We start from the raw sequence: 12579 nt of genomic DNA on the forward strand, positions 1-12579 counted from the left end.
TGGGCCCGAGCGTTCGGCAGCGCCCCGGGGCAGGCTGGGAACTGTAGTTCCTGACGCACCTCGGGCCGGAAATGACGTTGGCCTAACCGACGGGCGGAGGCGCTTAGCGGTGCGCGTGAGGGCGGCCCTCCCACCCTCTGATTGGCGGAGAGACCCGGGGAGCAGCAGCGCGCGCGGGGCCTGCTGGACGGAGACTCCCGGAGGCAGGGGTGGGGGAGGGGCAGAGGGTGTGAAAGGGGGGGTCAGGTGAGGGGGGTTGGAAAACTGTTGCTGTGAATCTCTCTCAGCGTAGGGGGGGAGGGGACGGAAGGAGGTTCGATCCCCTGCTGCAATGATCCGTTTAAAAGGAGTCCGGCCTCCTCCTTCCTGAGCCCTGTTTCCGGTCTCGCTGAGACGCGGGTTAATCCGGAGTCACTGCAAGGCAGAACAGGGAGTGACTCCAAATTCCCATGGGGGAGATAAGATCAGGATGTGACCCTGTGGGGAGCGGGTTTCAGTTGTTGCCAAAGGGGGGAAAGTTACTCAGTTTCTCTCCGTCTCTTTCTCTGCCTCAGGATATTGGGGTGGAGCTTCCTGGGAGCCCAGGCTGAGCAGCTGCTGCTCCCCCAGCGGGATCGGGGCTGGGGAGTGACCTCTGCGCCCAGCCAAGGTGAGGATTTTCCCCAGCTGTGATTAGCCCCATAGGTCAACCCAAGGCTCTGCCCACCCCAACATCTGAGTCAGAGACGCCAGGTGATGGGTAGAGACCTCAGGGAATGGGCATGAGAGTGACTCTGCACAAACAGCCCCTCCTCACCCCATGTCTCTCCTCCCCTTAGCAATTGCAGGAGCCGATCCAGCCATAGGAGAGCGAACCCCCAGGATTGGCTGTCAGCCAGAGTGGGAGAGACGGGGGAAGGGAGAGACAAGGAGAAAAAGGCGAGAGAGACTGAAAAGGGCAGTGGGAGAAATAATTGGGAGAGAGATCCCCCAATTTCTGACCAGCCCCACACACTTATTGTCACATCCCTGGGCAGATTCACTTTGCTACGAACAAGGTGAGGTACAGGGGGAGGAAAAGCCAGTTCCTGACTCTCCCTGTTCCCCCAGCGATGGGAGTGTGCTGGCCTGGGGACAGTGTCAGGGGGAATCCCCCAATGTCATGCCTTTTGTTCTGCGCTTCTCTCCCATTTGGTTCCCAGACTTTGTTACTGGGAGGGTTTCAAAATGTCTGGGTGGTTTAGTGCTAGTGGGAGGGGCTGGTCAGTGCTGTAATCAAGTGACCAAACATTTCCCCAGCATAGACTCATAGTACAGTAACTCCTCACTTAACGTCCTCCCACTTAACGTTGTTTCAAAGTTACGTCGCTGCTCATTTAGGGGACAGGTTCGTTTAAAGTTGTGCAATGCTCCCTTATAACGTCGTTTGGCTGCCTGCTCTGTCCACTGCTTGTAAGATTCTGTGGAAGAGCAGCAACTTTACAAGGGAGCATTGCACAAGTTCCTCTTCTCCGCCTCCTCCCCCTCCCTCCTAGCGCTTCCCCCCCCACCAAACAGCTGTTTGGCGGCGCTTAGGATTTTCTGGGAGGGAGGGGGAGGAGCGGAGAAGCGCTGCGTCTCCTCTCCTCCCCCTCCCTCCCAGAAAGTCCTAAGCGCCGCCAAACAGGACGGCGGGGAGGGATGTGACGTGCTCCGGAGAGGAGGTGGAGTGGGGGTGGGAAGAGGTGGGCCTGGAGTGGAGCGGGGACAGGAAGAGGTGGGCCTGGAGCATTCCCGGCAAAGTCGGTGCCTGTTCTTCTCCGGGGAAGCTGCTGCTGCAAAAGATGCTTCCTAGCGTCCTTGCCTGCAGTGGGCTGTGCCTGTGTGGGGTAAGCCAGGGGCACTTCCCAACCACACTACAGTACTGTATATGCCTTTTGTCTGCCCCCCAAAAAATTTCCTTGGAACCTAACCCCCCGCATTTACATTAAATCTTATGGGAAAATTGGATTCGTTTAACATCGTTTCACTCAAAGTTGCATTTTTCAGGAACATAACTACTATGTTAAGTGAGGAGTTACTGTACTTTAGGGCTGGAATGAACCTTGAGAGGGCATCTAGTCCAGCCCCCAGCACTGAGCTGTTTGTCCAACCTCCGATGGTGGGGATTCCACCACCTCTCTTGCTAATCTAGTCCAGTGCTTAATTAGGTTTTTTCACAATTGAGTCACATGGTTGACTCAGATTCAATTTGTGATCCACTATAACCCCCGATCATTTTCAGTAGTATTACACCCTAGCCAGCTATTCCCCACTTTGTAGTTGTGCATTTGGTTTTCCTTCCCTAAGTCTAGTAGTTTGCGCTTGTCTTTATTGAATTTCATCTTGTTCATTCAGCCCACTTCTCCAATTTGTAAATGTTACCTTGAATTCTAATCCTGTCCTCCAACGTCCTTGCAACCCCTCACAGCTGCTATCTGCGTATTTAGACAGCATGCTCTCCAGTCCATTCTCCAAGTAATTAGTGAAAATATTCAATATATCACATCCAGGACTGGCTCCTGCTGTAGACATCAGGGGTCTCAAACACGCAGGGTTATTTTCTGCGGCCCGCCAGTTCCCTGCAGCCCTCCTCCGCCCCCTGCAACGTTTACCTAGAGCAGGCTCCCTGCCTGCCTGCCCTGCCCCCGCACCGCTCCAGGAAGCGGCCGGAACCTGAGGGATGGGGGGCACAGGGGTCTGTGTGTTGTCCTTGCTTCCAGGAACCGCCCCCCGCAGCTCCCATTGGTCGGGAACGGGGGATCACGGCAAATGGGAGCTTCGGGGAAGGTACCTGGAGGAGAGGCCAGGGCAACACACAGACCCCTGTTCCCCCCCCCCCCCCCCAGGTTCCGGCTGCTTCCCGGACCAGTGCGGGGGCAGGGTAGGCAGGGAGCCTGCCCTACCCCCGGTGCACGCCAGGCTGGAGCCTGCCCCCCTCGAATTCCTCCTGCACCCCAACCCCCTGCCGCACCCCTCCTGCACCCCAACCCCCTGCCCTGAGTCCCCTGCCGCACCCTGCACCCCTCCTGAACCCCTGCCCTGAGCCTCCTGCACCCCAAACCCCTGCCCTGAGCCCCCTGCTGCACCCCACACACCACCTGCACCCCAACCCCCTGCCCTGAGCCCCCTGGTGTGTGAAGAGGTGGGCTAGGGCAGGGGCGGGACTCATGGAAGGGGTGGAGTGGGGGCAGAGCTGGGGGCAGCAGAGGGCGTGTCAGTGATGCGGCCCGCAGGCCAAGGTACTAGTCCTCATGTGGCCCTTGTGGTCATTTGAGTTTGAGACCCCTGGTATACATCCTCTCAGTTGGACAGTGAACCACTAATGATTACTATCTGAGTACAGCATTTCAACAACATTTTCACCCATTTTATAGCACTTTCATGTATACCACATTTCCCTAGTTTGCTATGAGAATGTCATGGAGGCCCGTGTCAAAAGCCTGACTAAAATCAAGATATGTCGTGTCTACAGTGTCCAGTACCCCCGTGAAAGCAGGACATTAGATTGACTTGGCATTGGTTTTTGGAAATCCATGCCGGCTATAACTTATCACCTTACTATCATCTATTCTAGGTGCCTACAAATTGATTAATAATTTGTTCATTCCAGATACAGGTATCTAAGTAAGGCTTGACTTTATTCCCCAGTCCTCTTTGTTCCCCTTTTAAAAGATGGGTACTATGTTTACCCTTCTCCAGTCTTCACCGTTCTCCAGGCGTTCTCAAAGATAATTGCTATTGGTTCCAAGATTGCTTCAGCTAATTCCTTGAGCACCCTAAGACGAATTTTCTGGCTGACTTTAATATATCTAACGTATCTACATATTTTTAACCTGTTCTTTCCTTATTGTGGTTTCTGTGTCTTCCTCTTCTTGGTTAGTAATAATGAAGACCCTACTGAATCGCGGGATGGCCTTCAAATAATTGCAGTTGAGTTGCAAAGAAGGCTTGGAAAATTGCAGAAAAGTAATAATGGACCTTTATTAATTGCCGTAATTTGGAAAAGCCACAGCAGACCTATTTATATTATTCCAGCAGATTTTTCTTAACTAGATACTCAACTATTACATTACGCACAAAGCCTGGCTGGGGAGTAGAAAAATGAGGGTGGAAATTTGCGTCACGGACCATGAAATCGGGTCTCCGGCTGCCCAGTTCTGAAGGCAGAGTGGAGAGCGGCAGCTGCTGGCTGTGCCTAGCTCTGAAGGCAGCGCCGCCACAGAACAGAAGTAAGGGTGGCAGTTCTAAGCCACCTCTATTTCTCTTCCTTCAGAACTGGCACTGGCCAGCATCCACCACTCTCTCGCCACCCAGCTCCAGGCAGCGCCGCTGCCAGCATCAACTCAGGAGTCAGGGTGGCAATACTGTGACCCCTTAGTAGGCTTGCAACCCCCTTTTGGGTCTGGGCCCCTATTTGAGAAATGCTGTGGAGAAATCACACTTTTTCATGGGTTACTCAGTATGTAAATAGCACATTTGGCGGGAGTGTAACATGTCCGTGAAGTTCACTATTTATGCCATGACCAACCCTTGAAAATGGTATGATTCCCCCTCCCCCCTGTGATTTAAGTAGTACCCTACCTATTGCCTTCTATGTCCCTTGCTAGGTGCAACTTATTTTGAGAGTTAATCTTTCTGATTTTGTCCTCAATGGGTGGGTGGGGAACAGTAACAGAAAATGTGGAAATGGCAGAAGTGCTAAATGACGTTTGTTTCAGTTTTCACCAAAAAGTTTAGTAGCAATTGGACATCTAACTTAATGAATGCCAATGAAAATGAGGTAGGGTCAAAGCTAAAATAAGGAAAGAACAAGTTAAAAATTACTTAGGTTAGACGTCTTCAAGTCACCAGGGCCTGATGAATTGCACCCTAGAAAGCTGAAGGAGCTGACTGAGGAGATATCTGAGCCATTAGCGATTATCTTCAAAAAAATCATGGAAGAGAGATTCCAGGGGACTGGGAAAGGGCAAATATAGTGCCCAGCTATAAAAAGGGGAGTAAGGACAACCCGGGGAATTACAGACCAGTCATCTTAATTTCAGTACCCGGAAAGATAATGGAGGAAATAATTAAGCAATCAGTTAGCAAACACCTAGACAATAACAGTCAGTATGGATTTGTCAAGAACAAATCGTGTCAAACCACCCTAATAGCTTTTTTTTTTTTTTTTTTAATAGAGTAACAAGTTTGTGGATAGAGGGGAAGCAGTAGACATGGTGTATCTTGACTTTAGTAAGGCTTTTGATCCTGTCATGCATGACCTTCTCCTAAACAAACTAGAGAAATACAGCCGAGATGGAACTACCATTAGGTGGGTGCATAGCTGGTTGGAAAACTGTCCCCAGAGAGTAGTTATCAGTGGTTCACAGACAAGCTGGAAGGGCCTATCGAGCGGGGTCCCACCGGGATCAGTTCTGGCTCCCGTTCTGTTCAATATCTTCATCAGTGATTTTGATAATGGCATAGCGAATACGCTTATAAAGTTTGCAGACGACACCAAGCTGGGAGGGGTTGCAAGTGCTTTGGAAGATCGAATTAAAATTCAAAATGATCTGGACAAAATGGTCTGCAGTAAATAGGATGAAATTTAATAAGGACAAATGCAAAGTATTCCACTTAGGAAGGAACAGCGAGTTGCACACATACATAATGGGAAATGACTGCCTAGGGAGGAGTACTGTGGAAAGGGATCTGGGGGTCATAGTGGATCACAAGCTAAATGAGAGTCAACAGTGTAACGCTGTTGTAAAAGAAGTGAACGTCTTTCTGGGATGTATTAGTAGGAGTGTTTTAAGCAAGACACAATAAGGAATTCTTCCACTCTACTCTGTGCTGATTAGGCCTCAGCTGGACTACTGTGTCCAGTTCTGGGTGTCATATTTCAGGAAAGATTTGGAGAAAGTTTAGAGAAGAGCAACAAAAATAATGAAAGGTCTAGCAAACATGACCTATGAGGTAAGATTGAAAAACTTGGGTTTGTTTAGTCTGGAGAAGAGACGACTGAGCGGGGACATGATATCAGTTTTCAAGTACAGAAAAGGTTGTTAAAATGAGGAGGGAGAAAAATTGTTCTTCTTAACCTCTGAGGCTAGGACAAGAGGCAATGGGCTTAAATTGCAGCAATGGTGGTTTAGGTTGGATATCAGGAAAAACTTCTTAAATGTCTGGGTGGTTAAGCAGTGGAATAAATTGTCTAGGGAGGTTGTCAAATATCGATCATTGGAGATTTTTAAGAGCAGGTTGGATGAGACACCAGTCAGGGATGGTCTAGTTAATACGTAGTCCTGCCACGAGTGCGGGGGACTGGACTCGATGACCTCGCGAGGTCCCTTCCAGTCCTACGATTCTATGCTTGTGCTGTTCTTTTGTACTCACCCACAGCAATTTGTCCATGATTCAAATTCTTGTAGGATTCCTTTTTATTGTCTGGTCATTAAAGAGCTCCTAATGGAGCCATATTGGCGCTTACTTTTCTTTCTGTCATTCCTTAGCATTGTGATAGTTTGCTGTTGTTCCTTTAGTCCTGTCTCTGAGAAACTGCCAGTTCTCCTGAGCTTTATTCTCCTTAGAATCTTATTCCCATGGGACTTCACTGTGACAGGTCTGGGTCCTTTGGGGTGTCACCTGATGTGCTGGGGTGCCACTGAGGCAGCCTATTCTGCCAGCCTGGGTGCCCTTTACCTGGCTGGGTTAGGCTCACAAGCCTCTTCCAGCCAAGCACACGGCAGGGCAATGCCCAGCTGCACAGAGCGAGAGATCCGCTCTGGAAAGATTCAGGCTTAGGGGCTTGCCCCAACACTCTGGTGCCCGCTCCCTTTAAGGGGTACAGACCCAAAGGTTTTATGAAATTCACCCCTCCCTCAATGTGGAGGGAGATATGCACAACTTCTCTCCCCCCCCCCTTAGAAATTACATAAACTGGGTTATATTATAAACAAGAAATAAGTTTAACAACTTCAAAAGGTGAATTTTAAGTGAATATAAGAGATAAGACAGAACAAACCAGATTACTGACCAAATAAAGCAAAATACGCAAGCTAAGCTCAATATACTAAAAAAACAGGTTACACAATGTAATTTGTAAAAAGCGACAAATAGTCCTGTGGCACCTTATAGACTAACAGACGTATTGGAGCATAAGCTTTCATGGGTGAATACCCACTTCGTCAGATGAATGTAATGGAAATTTCCAGAGGCAGGTATAAATATGCAGGCAAGAATAGAGATAACGAGGTTAGTTCAGTCAGGGAGGATGAGGCCCTCTTCTAGCAGTTGAGATGTGAACACCAAGGGAGGAGAAACTGCTTTTGTAGTTGGCTAGCCATTCACCGTCTTTGTTTAATCCTGAGCTGCTGATGTCAAATTTGCAAATGAACTGAAGCTCAGCAGTTTCTCTTTGAAGTCTGGTCCTGAAGTTTTTTTGCTGCAGGATGATGGAGCAAAGGTAGCTATCCTGCAGCAAAAAAACTTCAGGACGAGACTTCAAAGAGAAACTGCTGAGCTTCTTGACATCATCAGCTCAGGATTTTTACAGATCCAGACTAACACAGCTACCCTTCTGATACTTGACAATGTAATTTCTTACTCTAAATCTTATTTCAGGCAGGTTGCAAAGTTTCTGGGGTTCAGAGTTCCAGTTATATTTCTTTTCAGACTGGACCCCTGTCTCAGTTTGGACTCCTTCCCCCCTCCCCTCCTTCTTGTCTCTTCCCCCCTTTAGCAGTCTTTCTTCTTGGGCAGACAGCCATGGAGAGAAGGAGCCCCATTTGCCTTCCTCCCCACCCTTAAATAGGATTTACATAAGGTGGGAATCCTTTGTTTCCCAAACTTGATCCCCCTTCCCTTCCCATAGAAAGTTACAAGAAGTCCCAGGTAATGTTGAGTATCCGGTGACAAGATCACCTGACTCTGTAGTATCACAGTGTTCAGGAGTCCGTGGCAGTATGGAGCCTTTTCACAGTCCATTGTCTTCGCTGATGGCCCATCCGCCCTGTCTGGCTTTTCCGTTGTTGTACCTGAAGTGTTAGCAGTGGGCGTCACCCAAAGGAGCATAGTTGAAATACAGATACATTGTCAATATTCCCAGTTTCAGATACAGAAATGATACGTGCACATAAATTGGATAATCACAGTCAGTAAATTATAACCTTTCCAATGATATCTTACAAGACCCATCCTGCACAAAGTACATCTCCGTTATCTCATACTCATTTTCATAAAGAATATTGAGGGAAATGTCACACTCACATACCAGTTTCAGAGTTCATTGAAGTCTGCCTTTTTGAAGTCTGTTGTCCTTATTTTCCTGCTCTAACACCTTCCTTCTCTTAGAATCATGAAATCATCATTTTGTGAACGATTTTGCCCATATTGCTTTCCACTAGGGTTACCATACGTCCGGATTCTGTCGGACATGTCTGGCTTTTTGGGTTATAAATAACGTCCGGGGGGAATTTGTAAAACTCTCAAAAGGTCCGGGATTTCCCTCCCCATGCAGAGCGTGGCGCGGCTGACAGAGAGGCCGAGACGGATTGAGCCTCTCACATTGGGGCCTCCGGCAGCCAGAGCCCCTCCCCTTCTCCCTGGCTCCCCCCCTCCCCTGCAGCCTCAGATCGCCGGCCCGGCCGCTCGCATCGGGGTCTCCGGCAGCTCTAGAGCTACTCCCCTCCCCTCCTCCTGCTCCTCCTCCTCTGCTCCCCCCTCCCCTGCAGCCCAGCGTGCCGCACCGACAGCGCTCTGGAGGGGCGGGGGCTGGGCTGTGCGCGCCGCGGGGGAGCGCAGCAGTGTGTCTGCGGTAGCGTGTCTGTGGTAGCATGTCTGGCTCCACATGGAGCCAGACACGCTGTTCTGAGCGGCACGGTAAGAGGGCCGGGGGGTTGGAGAAGGGGCAGGGGGTCTCTGGAAGGGGCAGTCAGGATAGAGGGAGCAGGTGGGTTGGATGGGTCGGGGGTTCTGGGGGGGCCTCTCAGGCGGGGGTGTGGAGAGGGGTTGGGGCAGTCAGGGGGCAGGGAGCATAGAATCATAGAATATCAGGGTTGGAAGGGACCTCAGGAGGTCATCTAGTCCAACCCCCTGCTCAAAGCAGGACCAATTCCCAACTAAATCATCCCAGCCAGGGCTTTGTCAAGCCGGGCCTTAAAAACCTCCAAAGAAGGAGACTCCACCACCTCCCTAGGTAACGCATTCCAGTGCTTCACCACCCTCCTAGTGGAAAAGTTTTTCCTAATATCCAACCTAGACCTCCCCCACTGCAACTTGAGACCATTGCTCCTTGTTCTGTCATCTGCCACCACTGAGAACAGCCGAACTCCATCCTCTTTGGAACCCCCCCTCAGGTAGTTGAAAGCAGCTATCAAATCCCCCCTCATTCTTCTCTTCTGGAGACTAAACAATCCCAGTTCCCTCAGCCTCTCCTCATAAGTCTTGTGCTCCAGACCCCTAATCATTTTTGTTGCCCTCCGCTGGACTCTTTCCAATTTTTCCACATCCTTCTTGTAGTGTGGGGCCCAAAACTGGACACAGTATTCCAGATGAGGTCTCACCAATGTTGAATAAAGGGGAACGATCACGTCCCTCAATCTGCTGGCAATGCCCCTACTTATACAGCCCAAAATGCCGTTAGCCTTTTTGGCAACAAGAGCACACTGTTGACTCATATCCAGCTTCTCGTCCACTGTGACCCCTAGGTCCTTTTCTGCAGAACTGCTACCCAGCCATTCGGTCCCTAGTCTGTAGCAGTGCATGGGATTCTTCCGTCCTAAGTGCAGGACTCTGCACTTGTCCTTGTTGAACCTCATCAGGTTTTTTTTGGCCCAATCCTCTAATTTGTCTAGGTCCCTCTGTATCCGATCCCTACCCTCTAGTGTATCTACCACGCCTCCCAGTTTAGTGTCATCTGCAAACTTGCTGAGAGTGCAGTCCACACCATCCTCCAGATCATTAATAAAGATATTAAACAAAACCGGCCCCAGGACCGACCCTTGGGGCACTCCGCTTGAAACCAGCTGCCAACTAGACATGGAGCCATTGATCACGACCCGTTGAGCCCGACGATCTAGCCAGCTTTCTATCCACCGTACAGTCCATTCATCCAGCCCATACTTCTTTAACTTGGCGGCAAGAATACTGTGGGAGACCGTATCAAAAGCTTTGCTAAAGTCAAGGAATAACACATCCACTGCTTTCCCCTCATCCACAGAGCCAGTTATCTCATCATAGAAGGCAATTAGGTTAGTCAGGCACGACTTGCCCTTGGTGAATCCATGCTGACTGTTCTGATCACTTTCCTCTCCTCTAAGTGTTTCATAATAGATTCCTTGAGGACCTGCTCCATGATTTTTCCAGGGACTGAGGTGAGGCTGACTGGCCTGTAGTTCCCCGGATCCTCATTCTTCCCTTTTTTAAAGATGGGCACTACATTAGCCTTTTTCCAGTCATCCGGGACCTCCCCCGATCGCCATGAGTTTTCAAAAATAATGGCTAATGGCTCTGCAATCTCATCCGCCAACTCCTTTAGCACCCTCGGATGCAGCGCATCCGGCCCCATGGACTTGTGCACGTCCAGTTTTTCTAAATAGTCCCGAACCACTTCTTTCTCCACAGAGGGCTGGTCACCTTCTCCCCATACTGTGCTGCTCAGTGCAGTAGTCTGGGAGCTGACCTTGTTCGTGAAGACAGAGGCAAAAAAATCATTGAGTACATTAGCTTTTTCCGCATCCTCAGTCACTAGGTTGCCTCCCTCATTCAGTAAGGGTCCCACACTTTCCTTGACTTTCTTCTTGTTGTTAACATACCTGAAGAAACCCTTCTTGTTACTCTTAACATCTCTTGCTAGCTGCAACTCCAAGTGTGATTTGGCCTTCCTGATTTCACTCCTGTATGCCTGAGCAATATTTTTATACTCCTCCCTGGTCATTTGTCCAATCTTCCACTTCTTGTAAGCTTCTTTTTTGCATTTAAGATCAGCAAGGATTTCACTGTTTAGCCAAGCTGGTCGCCTGCCATATTTACTATTCTTTCTACACATCGGGATGGTTTGTTCCTGCAACCGCAATAAGGATTCTTTAAAATACAGCCAGCTCTCCTGGACCCCTTTGCCCTTCATGTTATTCTCCCAGGGGATCCTGCCCATCTGTTCCCTGAGGGAGTCAAAGTCTGCTTTTCTGAAGTCCAGGGTCCGTATTCTGCTGCTCTCCTTTCTTCCTTGTGTCAGGATCCTGAACTCGACCATCTCATGGTCACTGCCTCCCAGGTTCCCATCCACTTTTGCTTCCCCTACTAATTCTTCCCTGTTTGTGAGCAGCAGGTCAAGAAAAGCTCTGCCCCTAGTTGGTTCCTCCAGCACTTGCACCAGGAAATTGTCCCCTACACTTTCCAAAAACTTCCTGGATTGTCTGTGCACCGCTGTATTGCTCTCCCAGCAGATATCGGGGTGATTAAAGTCTCCCATGAGAACCAGGGACTGCGATCTAGCAACTTCTGCTAGTTGCCAGAAGAAAGCCTCGTCCACCTCATCCCCCTGGTCTGGTGGTCTATAGCAGACTCCGACCACGACATCACCCTTGTTGCTCACATGTCTCAACTTTATCCAGAGACACTCAGGTTTTTCTGCAGTTTCATACCGGAGCTCTGAGCAGTCATACTCCTCTCTTACATACAACGCAACTCCCCCACCTTTTCTGCCCTGCCTGTCCTTCCTGAACAGTTTATATCCATCCATGATAGTACTCTAGTCATGTGAGTTATCCCACCAAGTCTCTGTTATTCCAATCGCATCATAGTTCCCTGACTGTGCCAGGACTTCCAGTTCTCCCTGCTTGTTTCCCAGGCTTCTTGCATTTGTGTATAGGCACTTAAGATAACTCATTGATCGTCCCTCTTTCTTAGTATGAGACAGGAGTCCTCCCCTCTTGCGCTCTCCTGCTTGTGCTTCCTCCCAGGATCCCATTTCCCCACTTACCTCAGGGCTTTGGTCTCCTTCCCCCGGTGAACCTAGTTTAAAGCCCTCCTCACTAGGTTAGCCAGCCTGCTGGCGAAGATGCTCTTCCCTCTCTTCGTTAGGTGGAGCCCTTCCCTGCCCAGCACTCCTCCTTCTTGGAACACCATCCCATGGTCGAAGAATCCAAAGCCTTCTCTCCGACACCACCTGCGTAGCCATTCGTTGACTTCCACGATTCGACGGTCTCTACCCAGGCCTTTTCCTTGCACAGGGAGGATGGACGAGAACACCACTTGCGCCTCAAACTCCTTTATCCTTCTTCCCAGAGCCACGTAGTCTGCAGTGATCCGCTCAAGGTCATTCTTGGCAGTATCATTGGTGCCCATGTGGAGAAGCAGGAAGGGGTAGCGATCCGAGGGCTTGATGAGTCTTGGCAGTCTCTCCGTCACCTCGTGTATCCTAGCTCCTGGCAAGCAGCAGACCTCTCGGTTTTCCCGGTCGGGGCGGCAGATAGATAACTCAGTCCCCCTGAGGAGGGAGTCCCCGACCACCACCACCCTCCTCCTCCTCTTGGGAGTGATGGTCGTGGAACCCCCATCCCTAGGACAGAGCATCTTTTGCCTTCCAATCGGTGGAGTCTC

General features: G+C 49.9%; 1 pseudogene; it reads left to right on the forward strand.

Annotated features, from left to right (window-relative positions):
• Window positions 1-485: 485 nt before the first annotated feature.
• Window positions 486-12579, forward strand: part of LOC135889203 (uncharacterized) — a 407029-nt pseudogene continuing 394935 nt past the window's right edge.

Source organism: Emys orbicularis, chromosome 15 (assembly GCF_028017835.1).
Source record: "Emys orbicularis isolate rEmyOrb1 chromosome 15, rEmyOrb1.hap1, whole genome shotgun sequence".
Classification (NCBI taxonomy): Eukaryota; Metazoa; Chordata; order Testudines; family Emydidae; genus Emys; species Emys orbicularis.